Genomic DNA, 13,043 nt, shown 5'->3' with positions numbered 1-13,043 from the left:
GTGGGCTATATTGGGACATCGGGTCATTTGGGACAGCATAAGGAAAAGGCATTTCACTTTTGCCTTGGACTGCAGCATATTTGTTGCAATAACACGAATCCGTAACACGAGCGCTGGCTATTACGCGCGGGAGAGAAGCGTTGTCATTTGGTTATTGTCTCGCGAACCACTTATCAATGTGCAATCAATATGTTCTTGTCAATCGAGATAGCCCAGATGGAATGACAAACTCGCACCCATCGGCCGTGGGAGGGAATTGTAACCCATTCAAATTTAAATTGGCCCATCAAGCAGCTTCGTGCAGTCAAGGCTCCAGTATATGGGTGAATTCAGGTGGGCTATATTGGGACATCGGGTCATTTGGGACAGCATAAGGAAAAGGCATTTCACTTTTGCCTTGGACTGCAGCATATTTGTTGCAATAACACGAATCCGTAACACGAGCGCTGGCTATTACGCGCGGGAGAGAAGCGTTGTCATTTGGTTATTGTCTCGCGAACCACTTATGAATGCGCAATCAATAACGATGTGTTCTTCTCACTCGTCTAGCAGGGCCTATAACCCATTCAAATTTGAATTGGCCCATCAAGCTTCAGTATAGGCTACATTAATCTACACCCATGAGTCTGTGTCCCAAATGTGTTACCAGACATACTGTCCCAAATTACCAAACAAGTTGCTGAAAATTCGTTTTTTTGTCAGCTCCACTAAAATAGTGAGCCATGCATTTCTAAAATATTATGAAGACTTATTTTTTACACTTAAATAATGTGGATACCTTGAGGAATTCAGAAATGTCTCATTTATTGGGTTATGTTTGGAACTTGAAGAAAATCTTAAACTCAGCAGATTGAATTACAAAAGAAAATCTCCCAATATAGCCTGTATACCTGAATTCACCCTAGAGGATGTGTGAAGTAGAAAAAACACAAAGTGTGTAGAACGATAACTTTTATTTTTCACTGAAACATTCCCAGAGAAGATTAGAAAAATATATTCAGAAAATAAACAACTATAAACAACTTTAAACATATGATTTGAACAAGCCATGGCCCTCTTCTGACTTCCAAACTCAGTTCAAAGCCATTCCAAATCCAGTCCTTCCCCAGAAAAAGATGTTTTCTTTATTCCGTAGTCGTACATCAGTTCCTCGTTGACCTTTATGTCTCTTGCCGCAAAGAACAGGATGGTGTTTGTAGAGGTGCCCCCCGACTCGACCTTAAAATGTCTCGGTTTGAGATTCGCTTGTTTGGCAGAGTGGTTGATCAGCCTACCAAAAATGGTCATGTCAGGGTGACATAGGCAGCTGTTGGCGCGTGCATCGATACACTTTCCAACGCCTTTGTCCTTGAAGAAGAAAAGGTATCCCATTTCACCAGAAGGAGTGCTGCGTTGAATGGACTCGCCCTCGTCTTTTGAATGCCAAAGTCAATTCCTTACAGACCAAAACCCAGAATGAGTCAAGAAAACACTGTCTCAAAAACAATAGCATCCTTTATATAAACAACTCAAAACAACACCAACAGAACAGAAGATAAAAATAATTTGGATGGAAACCATTGCTATGGACGCGCCAGGTCTTCCATATAGGACTGCCTCAGCTTTTCCAGCAACGCTCGCTTGGCCACTGTCTTCAGGTGTGTCCTGATTTTGTCCATGACGTAGCCCAAAAAGGTTTGGCTGCAATTGGGCGGCGCCCAGGGCTGATCAGGCCAAACTCCGTGGACGGCGCCCAGGCAGATGACTTGCACGGCCTTGTGCTCCAAATCGACGGCATCTGAAAAAACAAGAGTCAGAGAGAACAGAGGTATCAGATGTCTGTGCCTTTGTCGAGTGTTACAAACTATACGGATATTCCCCCGTTACTCACTCACCTGTTATTTTAAAGTGGTCCAGCGACATAAGGAGGTGCGCCAGCTGGAGTTCGGTGAGCAACTCTCCTTTGTCGACCACGGGCGGCCTGTAGTCCAAAACCCGAACCCTGGTGGCTGGGTCCAAGTCCTCGTAGGAGAGGACCACGCGACGCTTCTTGGGCTCGGCGGCACCCTCCGTTAGTCCGTCCTGGGGAGACGAGGGTCGCTTGCGCTGGGGACTTCCGTGCCTGGAGTCTGTCTGCGACGCTGGGGCACCGTGCATTGGTCCGTCCTGGGGAGACGAGGGTCGCTTGGGCTGGGGACTTCCATGCCTGGAGTCTCTCTGCGGCACCGCGGGTGGCGAGTGGCGAGGGCTTGGCGTCCGGTCGACGGGGTCCGCCACCTGGACAGGGCTGGGAGCGCCCCGCTGGGCCATGGCATCCTCTGCCCGCCTGGCCCTTCGAAGGCGCACGGCCGTCACCTCCAGTTCCGCTGCCGACAGTCTGCTTTCCAGGGTGGCCAAATGCTCCAGCATCCTGGCTTCCACCTGGTCACAGCAGGCCTTTGTCTCCGACGCCATTCTGCGCTGTGCCTGCACCAGGCCGTCTTCGAGCCGCGCGCACTCGGCCTTCAGCTCCCCGACCCTCTGGCTCACGGCACTTTGGAGAGCCTCCATTTGCATTTCGATGCTCATCTGCCAAAAACACAGACAGGTGACAAAGGGAGTTATATGCAGAGAAAAGCAGTGTGTGTGGGGGGGGGGGGGGTGCGTGCGTGCGTGCGTGCGTGCGTGCGTGCGTGCGTGCGTTCGTTCCCTACACGACTAGGCCATGTCCCCAAAGCGGATAGGCCATTTTGAGAGGCCTATAGCCAGATAAAACATTTGTACACGTTTAGCAATGTACACGGTTGGGCCATAAAGTGCCAGATTCGTTTAGTATTCATTAAGTCGGTTTGGTGAAGGAGGCTATGCCCATCCGTGTGTATATAGTTAGCCTATAGTAGATTAAGAATACGTCGACCAAAACTGGCTAAGGCAACATTGGGCGCTTTGCTCGGGACGAACAAACGTTTTATTAAGCCCCTATACACGGCAAAGTTGAAACTCGTCACCACATGAACTAAGCGCATAGCACGATGATAGGAGACCGACACAACACGGACCACCGAGTCACACACTGCTAGAAAGGCATTGAAACACTTACTTTTGTAATCGACAGCAGTTTACACTTCTTCTCCGCAGTTTAACCTCGTCGCTCCTGTCGGTCAATTGGTAAGGAACAGAAGACAAATGCCCATCTATGACTCTTGTGTTATGGCCTGCTTCTTATAGGTCTAAAAGCTAACAAGGGCCTGTCTTACTGACCAATTGGAGTTCGATCCGCTTCTACGTTGTTGTGCTGTTACCAGGTAGATTTTAACATTCATGTTTCAATTGAAACAAGTCTATACGTTGTGTTCAGAAATTGTATTATTAAATTTACATGTATTCATTTAGCCGACGCTTTTATCCACAGCGACTTCCAAGAGAGAGCTTTACAAAGTTCATAGGTCACTGATAATAACAACAAGATCTGAATATATCAACAACAACAAAAAATATATATATATGAAAAATCAACTGAACAGCCGGCAGTGCAGCGGCCCCTGCCGGACTGCAGCATATTTGTTGCAATAGCACGAATCCGTAACAGATCCTCTCATTTAGAAAATACTTTTTTTTTTCTTTTTTTTTGCCGGAAGTGCTTGTCAACCTTTTATTCTTATTGAATTGAACATGTTTCAACATGTTTGCCAATTGACGTCGTGACGTCTTTCCATTTCCATTAGAAGCGCCATTTCGGATGACGGCGAGTGAGGCCGCGCACACTCAGGTAATTTCTCCAGGTTCAATAACAACAGATCTATGTACTTTGTGTCATTTTTGCAAGTTCATTTGTGACATTTGTAAAGTAGGGTTTCATTCTAGCTATATTTCATGTTAACTATTAATATGGTGTTTGCTAAAGGCTAACCACACGACGCGTGTAAGCTTTGCCAAAACTGTACTGCGCATTGCTGTAATTCAGACGCCATTGTTGAACTGTAGTAGCCAATATCAATTTGTAGCTAGTGAACACCAACCCTTACGTAGCCTACCATAACCATACCAATATTCTGGTTATCAGTCGTGCAGAGGTCTTGAAGGCTGGTCCTCAGGGTTGAAGACCTCTGAGTTAATGTATTAATCTGTGTCAGCTCAAAGAATGGTAATGATGTCCAAAAATGGCACTCACCCTACACACTAAAAAACGTTGCAACAACACTTACCTTGATCTCCAAATATTTGGCACCTACCTACCTGCAGACACGTGGAATTACACACTCATCCATCGCCACAGAGCACCTGCAAAAAAACAAACAAACACATGAACCATAACAATATGCTGGTTATCAATCGTGCAGAGGTCTTGAAGGCTGGTCCTCAGGGTTGAAGTTAATGTTAATGTATTAATCTCTGAGTTAATGTATTAATCTGTGTCTTTGCTCCAGATAGGCATACGTACGTCAACATGACCGGTTCGAGACACCAAGCTCCGCTCAAAGTAAGCACACAAACCTCTGCATTTCTACCCTCTCCACAATGAAATACCAAAGCATGATGTAATGTTTTCTCTTTCTTTTCGTTTTTCTTCTCAGGTGAGACCCACAGCCGCACTTGGCTCCCTTCTGAGGCACGCGGGTGCAAATAAGAATGTGTACACCAGGAAGGAGGTAGATTTAGTTTATTTTTCCATTTGGCACAAGTAGAGGTACAGGTGTTAGAATGCTTTAGTTGTCCCTGCTCCTCTTTGATAGTTTCCCAGCAGCGTGTCCAAACAAATGACAAACATTTGGTCCTCACTCCAGCCTCTGCGCTGCAGTCTAGGGCAGTGGTTCTCATCCCTGGTCCTCGGGACCCCCTGCCCTGCATGTTTTAGACGTTTCCCTCCTCAAACACACCTGATTCAAATGAATGGCTCGTTAACAGGCCCATTTATTTGAATCAGGTGTGTTGGAGCAGGGAAACATCTCAAACATGCAGGGCAGGGGGTCCCGAGGACCAGCGTTGAGAACCACTGGTTTAGGGCAACAGGGTTCAGGCCGGCTCTGACCATTTATGTCCCCGCAGGTGATCTTCTACCTTGGCCGGTACATCTTTCAGAACAAGCTGTACGACCAGAAGCAGCAGCACATTGTCAACCTAGGCAGTGATCCTCTGGGGGCCGCGCTGGGGATCGACACGTTCTCTGTGAAGGAGCCACTGTAAGGAACACACATTGCTCTCACACCAACACACAGACGTACACACACACGCGCACGCACACGTCTCAAGGGATTTCCATGGAGAGGAAGCAGCTGCCTAATGCCCCTTGGGAAGTGTGTGTGATTTATTTTGAAATGTGTGTAGACCATGTGCAGACAGCCAGCATCTGTATTGTAACCCCAGGTATGTGTGTGTGTGTGTGTGTGTCCAAGACGTTTCCTCTCCAGGCTGAGCCAAAAACTCATTCCCGTGTTAAACCCAGGTAAGCAGTATAGGATGACATTCACTGGAATGCAGTGCCAGAGATGCCCATCTCAGAAAGTGTATCGAGCAGGATCTGGTGGTTGACCGTGTCGAATGCTGCAGATAGGTACAGCAAAATGGTCACAGATGACCTTGAAGCAGCTCTGGCAGACTGGAGGGAATAGTGACTGACAGGAGGTGGGGCGAGGAGAAAGGATGAGGTCACGAGGTCAGAGATCTCTGCCTCGGACAGAGGAGAGAAAGAGTTTAGACGTGTAGTTGGGTCAGTCCTAGAGGAGGGAGTGTGAGTAGGAAAGAGGGGTTCATGGAACTGACTGCTAACATCAAATACTTTCTTTTCAACAAAGGAGGGGAATCCACCGGCTATTGGGGAGGAAAGAGGCCAGGTTCGGCCAAAGAGGAAGAGGAGGAACGTTGCGTCCACGGCACCACTGTGAGTCCTGCCCTTTTAACCCCAGAGCCTTGCGTCCATGGATACATGTTGACATCTCAGTACACAGTTTGTAAGTCACTTTGGAGAATGTGTGTTCTCTTTCTCTCCTTGATTCACCTGTACTGTCCAGCCATACACAAATGCCATCAAACACACGCATATAATGCGTTGGATGGCATTTATGTATGGCTGGACAGTACAGATATAGCTGCCACCAAAACAGTACTAATTCCACAAATGATGCACATGGGACATGGCACAAAGGTGATAACTCAGTTTGGAGACTATTGTGTGTGTGTGTGTGTGTGTTTCTGCAGGCCGACCTACCCGCCAGCTTCCTGGACCCTTGCTTCATCTGCCAGAGCCGGCCCAAGAACGGATGCATCGTGCACGGGCCCACCATCCACCTCATTTCCTGCTATCAATGCGCTCGCAAGCTGCAGAGGGGCAACAAACAGTGTCCAGTGTGCAGGGAGCCCATGGAGGCTGTGCTGCTCCTGATTGTCTCGTAGTGCCATGTTAGTGTTTGAATAAATATATACATATGTGTGAACCTTCTCCTATGTGTATGTTACTTCTTGTACATCACTTACCTTGTGTATTACTTACCTGCGTTGGCGTTCATAGTTTCAGGACATCCCAACAGGTAACAACGATGACGAGGGCTCCTGGTCCTTTTTTAAAATGTGGTTCCCGTTGATTTTCTTCTGCATTCCAACCTAGAGAACCAAAGATGTGATTAGATTCAACTTTATTGTCATTACACAAGTACAGGTACAAGGCAACCAAATGTAGTTTAGGTCTGGCCAGAAGTAAGTGCAGGTGTTGTGCAATAAAGTATGGACAGAAGCTATCCTTAAAAAAAAAAAAAAAGTGTCAAAGTGCAGTGGAAATTGATTGCATATTACAGTTAAAAGTACGGTGCTGAATGCAAACAGTTGGCACTGCATATGACAGTCGTCAGTGCAAAGGAGCACAATCCAGTTAAGGTGGCGCAGTGCAAGATTCGCAAGTAAACAGCTGTTACTGTAAACAGCTGTGACTGCAATAAACAGACAGTGGTTGCAAATTGACATTCCAGTAGTGCAAGTGACAAAGTGAAGGCAGACGTGTGTCGGCTGGGCGAGGGGAGTCCTGGAGGATGCTGCGAGCTCGATGCAGACAGCGTTTCCTCTGGATGTGCTCGATGGCAGGTAGTGGAGTCCCTACAAGAACGGAAAATTCATCACAAACCCCCACAGTCACACATCAGCTCCGGTTCCGGGCAGTCTCACTTCACAAACCTCCAATGTGGTTTACGTCATCACCTGCACCCTCTGCCACAAACACTACGTTGGAGAAACCGGGGCATCGATAGACACCAGGCTGAAACAACACCAGAACAACAAACCGCCTGGCACAGCTACAAACAACACTGGTCACACACTTCCAGGAGCACCCCCTCACTCACCTACACACTAAAAAACGTTGCAACAACACTTACCTTGATCTCCAAATATGTGGCACCTACCTTTCCCTGCAGACACGTGATTTACACACTCGTCCATCGCCACAGAGCACCTGCAAAAGAAAAGCAAACACACAATTTCACAACGCATCCATTTGCATTCCTGCCTTTTTCACTTGCCTTCCTATTTTTGTTGACCTGGTACGCTGCTGCCACTGCCAAGGACAAGAGCAGGCTGCAGCGTGTCATCCGCACTGCAGAGAAGGTGATTGGCTGCAATCTGCCTTCCCTCGAGAACCTGCACACATATCTCCCGTCTCTCAGTTTCCCGCACATGCACACGCGCACACACACACAAACACTGTCTAGACAGTACCCATTTATCGGTAACTTTGTATACGTTTATGCTGGTGCGCAGCGCGGGAAAGGGGAATCCACTTGTTTCTCACCTAACATATCAAAGGGTTACTGTTTTGAGCATCTCTCTCTCTCTGTGTGTGTGTGTGTGTGTGTGTGTCTCTGTGTGTCTGTGTGTGTCTGTGTGTGTCTGTGTGTGTGTCTGTGTGTGTCTGTGTGTGTCTGTGTGTGTCTGTGTGTGTGTGTGTGTGTGTGTGTGTGTTTAGCATTGATTTAGCAGCTCAAACAATGGTAACGATGTCCAAAAATGGCACTCACCTACACACTAAAAAACGTTGCAACACCACTTACCTTGATCTCCAAATATTTGGCACCCACCTACCTACCTACCTACCTGCAGACACTGTTAGTGTTTGAATAAATATATATATATATATATATATATATGTGTGTGTGTGTGAACCTTTTCCTATGTGTATGTTACTTCTTGTACATCACTTACCTTGTGTATTACTTACCTGCGTTGGCGTTCATAGTTTCAGGACATCCCAACAGGTAACAACGATGACGAGGGCTCCTGGTCCTTTTTTTCAATGTGGTTCCCGTTGATTTTCTCCTGCATTCCACCCTGGAGAACCAAAGATGAGATTAGATTCAACTTTATTGTCATTACACAAGTACAGGTACAAGGCAACCAAATGTAGTTTAGGTCTGGCCAGAAGTAAGTGCAGGTGTTGTGCAATAAAGTATGGACAGAAGCTATCCTTAAAAAAAAAAAAAAGTGTCAAAGTGCAGTGGAAATTGATTGCATATTACAGTTAGAAGTACGGTGCTGAATGCAAACAGTTGGCACTGTATATGACAGTCGTCAGTGCAAAGGAGCACAACCCAGTTAAGGTGGCGCAGTGCAAGATTCGCAAGAAAACAGCTGTTACCTGCCTTTTTCACTTGCCTTCTTATTTTTGTTGACCTGGTACGCTGCTGCTGCTGCTGCTGCTGCCACTGCCAAGGACAAGAGCAGGCTGCAGCGTGTCATCCGCACTGCAGAGAAGGTGATTGGCTGCAATCTGCCTTCCCTCGAGAACCTGCACACATATCTCCCGTCTCTCAGTTTCCCGCACATGCACACGCGCACACACACACAAACACTGTCTAGACAGTACCCATTTATCGGTAACTTTGTATACGTTTATGCTGGTGCGCAGCGCGGGAAAGGGGAATCCACTTGTTTCTCACCTAACATATCAAAGGGTTACTGTTTTGAGCATCTCTCTGTGTGTGTGTGTGTCTGTGTGTGTCTGTGTGTGTCTGTGTCTGTGTGTGTCTGTGTGTGTGTGTGTGTGTGTGTGTGTGTGTCTGTCTGTCTGTCTGTCTGTCTGTCTGTCTGTCTGTCTGTCTGTCTGTCTGTCTGTCTGTCTGTCTGTCTGTCTGTCTGTCTGTCTGTCTGTCTGCTGTTCAGTAAAATATCTGCATTGCTCTAAACCCTACATAGGCCTACATGCACTAATGATGAGGGATAGTGTTTATACAATCGAGCCTTTATTCTATTGTGGGCCAATGGGCTCGCGATGTGTAAACGAGTGCCATTCAAAGGAGTGCCATGCTCGTGGGCTATCCCTTACCCCAAGCCCCAAGCCCCAAGCCCCAAGCCCCAAGCCCCAAGCCCCAAGCCCCAAGCCCCAAGCCCCAAGCCCCAAGCCCCGTCCTCAAGCTCCCATGAAAGACCGCCATGTATATTCCACTTCAGAGGGGCTTTGGGAGTCTGACAAAGAGTGGCCGTACAGGTGTGCCCCTCGGGTATTATCACGGTGAGATGAACAGTGACCAGTGCAAAAACATCACGCCACGCCTAGCGCCTTGGCCTGTCCGAGGGGGGCCAATCGGGGGACAAACGCCCACACAACGCATGCCCACGGAAAGCTGGAGGCCTGCTGAATGCAGGGAGATCGCCCGCGCGCGCCTCTCAGACTCGTAGCAAGCACGAGGGCTTCACCAGACGCCCGAGGCCACAACCGTTGACCTAGTGCTCGACTTTGACTGTCGCAGTGGCTTTTTTTGTCCACAGGGTGGCGCAAAGTTTCAAAACCCTGTAACGTCCGTGCACTGTCTTGACATTTTCTGGGCGGTGTCAAAGTGCCTCGACCAATGGGCTAGCGGTATGTAAACGAGTGCCATGCAAATGAGTGCCATGCTCGTGGGCTCTCCCTTACCTACCTACCCTACCTACCTACCTACGTATGCCCACTACCCACAGGCTGGCTAGGAGGGCTAGGCTATCCCCCCAAACCCCAATGAAACCCCAATGAAACCCCACAGCTGACCGCACTGACGTCATTTGGAGCAGAAGCTTGGATTGATTGATTGATTGATTGATTGATGAATTTATGGATCGACGATTGCTTCTCTTTATCACTGATCGTTTTCTTTATCATTTTTTCTCACATGTTCACACATTAGGATAAAATGAAACGGGGGTTTTGGTCTGGCTCGCCACTTGCGAACGAAATCAATGACGACCACAGAGAGTGAACGACGCGTTCGTCTTCTTCATTTGAAGCAATGCATTTTGACCAGCCGGCCGGCCGTGCGGCGCCCCCTGCGGGACTGCAGCATATTTGTTGCAATAACACAAATCCGTAACTGGAGCGCTGGCTTTTGACTGGGGGAGACGCGCAGCACGGACTCTGGACTGTGGCGCGCTGTGGGCGCAACACGACAGCGTGCAATAGCCACTCGGCAATATGTGTATATACACTTTGCTCAACAAATCCACACTCTCACGAACAGCTAAACACGACTCACACACAAATGACTGCGGGCATTCTCCACTGTACACATTGTATGTGGGTGCATGAGCTGTGTTGCGCGCACAACGTCTTCCCATGCCGCCCTCGCCCCGCTACGGAGCTATGCACAATACATCGACTTTGCTCAGTAATGACAGCCTTTTATCAACAGCTAAACGCCAACAAAAAGACACACCCGTCACAACGGGGATGAGAAGCGCATTGCCGCAGCACAGCAATAACCCCACATTAATAACAGCAATAACCCCACATTAATAACGGTGGACCCCAAATGAATAGGGATGAACGGAGCAGCTGTCAGAAGCGGGCTGCAAAATTTACTCTGAAAATTTAGCCCGCCCACCCGCCCATGCGCCCTCTGCTCCATTTATAGAGCTCAATTGGAGGGAGGGGTTTGGCGTTTGGGGGGCTCAAAAACGTCACGACGTCACTCTGCCAAGTCATGTGACTATTTTTACACTCAACCATCGTCGCCACACAGCACCTGCTGTATCAGAACGGACACGTTACTTCAGCCCGACCCATTGTCTACCTCTACGTTCTCACCCCAGGCCAACGCCAACAGCCAAACCCTGAGCCATAACCCCAAGCTCCCCAAACCACCGACCCAATTCTAACACCAACACTGCGGGAAGGTGATGGTGTGTACCACCCCGCCCACGCAAACTCTCTGGGTGACAACTATTTTCAAGGAAGGAAGGGACAAGGGAAAGTGAAAGAGTTTTTAATTTTTTTATTTTATTTTGACTTATGTGGCACAGCACAGTATACGCTCAACCATCAGCAATCACCTATAGGGCCCAAACCCAGCACTAACCCCAAGTCCTCTACCTGTCTAACCCTAACCCCCCGCGTGCTCCCCCTCGTCCCCGATCCTGAACGCAACAAACCCCACCCCTGGCCTAACCCCAAGTCCTCTACCTGTCTAACCCTAACCCCCCGCGTGCTCCCCCTCGTCCCCGATCCTGAACGCAACAAACCCCACCCCTGGCCTAACCCCAAGTCCTCTACCTGTCTAACCCTGTGTTCTCCCCTCCTCTGGCCTAACCCCAAGTCCTCTACCTGTCTAACCCTAACCCCCCGCGTGCTCCCCCTCGTCCCCGATCCTGAACGCAACAAACCCCACCCCTGGCCTAACCCCAAGTCCTCTACCTGTCTAACCCTAACCCCCCGCGTGCTCCCCCTCGTCCCCGATCCTGAACGCAACAAACCCCACCCCTGGCCTAACCCCAAGTCCTCTACCTGTCTAACCCTGTGTTCTCCCCTCCTCTGGCCTAACCCCAAGTCCTCTTCCCTCTCTAACCCTAAACCCCCGCGTGCTCCCCCTCGTCCGCGATCCTGAACGCAACAAACCCCACCCCTGGCCTAACCCCAAGTCCTCTACCTGTCTAACCCTGTGTCCTCCCCTCCTCTGGTTCTGCAGCAATGAAACACAAAGGTGCTTCTGATAGCAAACCTTTGTGGACCGGCAGCTGCGATTTATCAGACCCCGCTTCTCCAATTCCAGCCACAGCAGGATACCTCGGGTCTCACTCTTGCGCTTGGACACAAAGTTCAAGATGGCGAAGTCTTCCTCTGACGTGTTGCCAAAGCGCCGCGCACTCCTGCTCCACCCCGGCTTCTGTCCCGACTGGCCATCCCGTCTACAAGACATTGTCGGGGTTAGACCTGAGGACGCTAGGTTAAAGGATTGGAACAGAACACAAGCCATTAGTTTACAGGGGAATGCAAAATCCTTTTACAACAGTTATGACAACGCCTTGCAACAATATCTGCATTGCCCCAAACCCTATGTAGGCCTACATGCACGCTCATGATGCACCTGCAAAAAAAACACACAATCACCGTCTACACAGTACCCATTTATCTGTAACTTTGTATACGTTTATGCTGGTGCGCAGCGCGGGAAAGGGGAATACACTTGTTTCTCACCTAACATATCAAAGGGTTACTGTTTTGAGCATCTCTCTCTGTGTGTGTGTGTCTGTGTGTGTCTGTGTGTGTCTGTGTGTGTGTGTGTGTGTGTGTGTGTGTTTAGCATTGATTTAGCAGCTCAAACAATGGTAAAGATGTCCAAAAATGGCACTCACCTACACACTAAAAAACGTTGCAACAACACTTACCTTGATCTCCAAATATTTGGCACCCACCTACCTACCTACCTGCAGACACTGTTAGTGTTTGAATAAATATATATATATATATATATATATATATATGTGTGTGTGTGTGTGAACCTTCTCCTATGTGTATGTTACTTCTTGTACATCACTTACCTTGTGTATTACTTACCTGCGTTGGCGTTCATAGTTTCAGGACATCCCAACAGGTAACAACGATGACGAGGGCTCCTGGTCCTTTTTTAAAATGTGGTTCCCGTTGATTTTCTTCTGCATTCCAACCTAGAGAACCAAAGATGTGATTAGATTCAACTTTATTGTCATTACACAAGTACAGGTACAAGGCAACCAAATGTAGTTTAGGTCTGGCCAGAAGTAAGTGCAGGTGTTGTGCAATAAAGTATGGACAGAAGCTATCCTTAAAAAAAAAAAAAAGTGTCAAAGTGCAGTGGAAATTGATTGCATATTACAGTTAA

The sequence above is a fragment of the Hypomesus nipponensis genome, chromosome 7 (genome assembly GCF_054491055.1).
Source record: "Hypomesus nipponensis isolate SF chromosome 7, ASM5449105v1, whole genome shotgun sequence".
NCBI lineage: Eukaryota > Metazoa > Chordata > Actinopteri > Osmeriformes > Osmeridae > Hypomesus > Hypomesus nipponensis.
The sequence above is the reverse complement of the archived record's forward strand: the minus strand, read 5'-3'. Positions refer to the sequence as shown.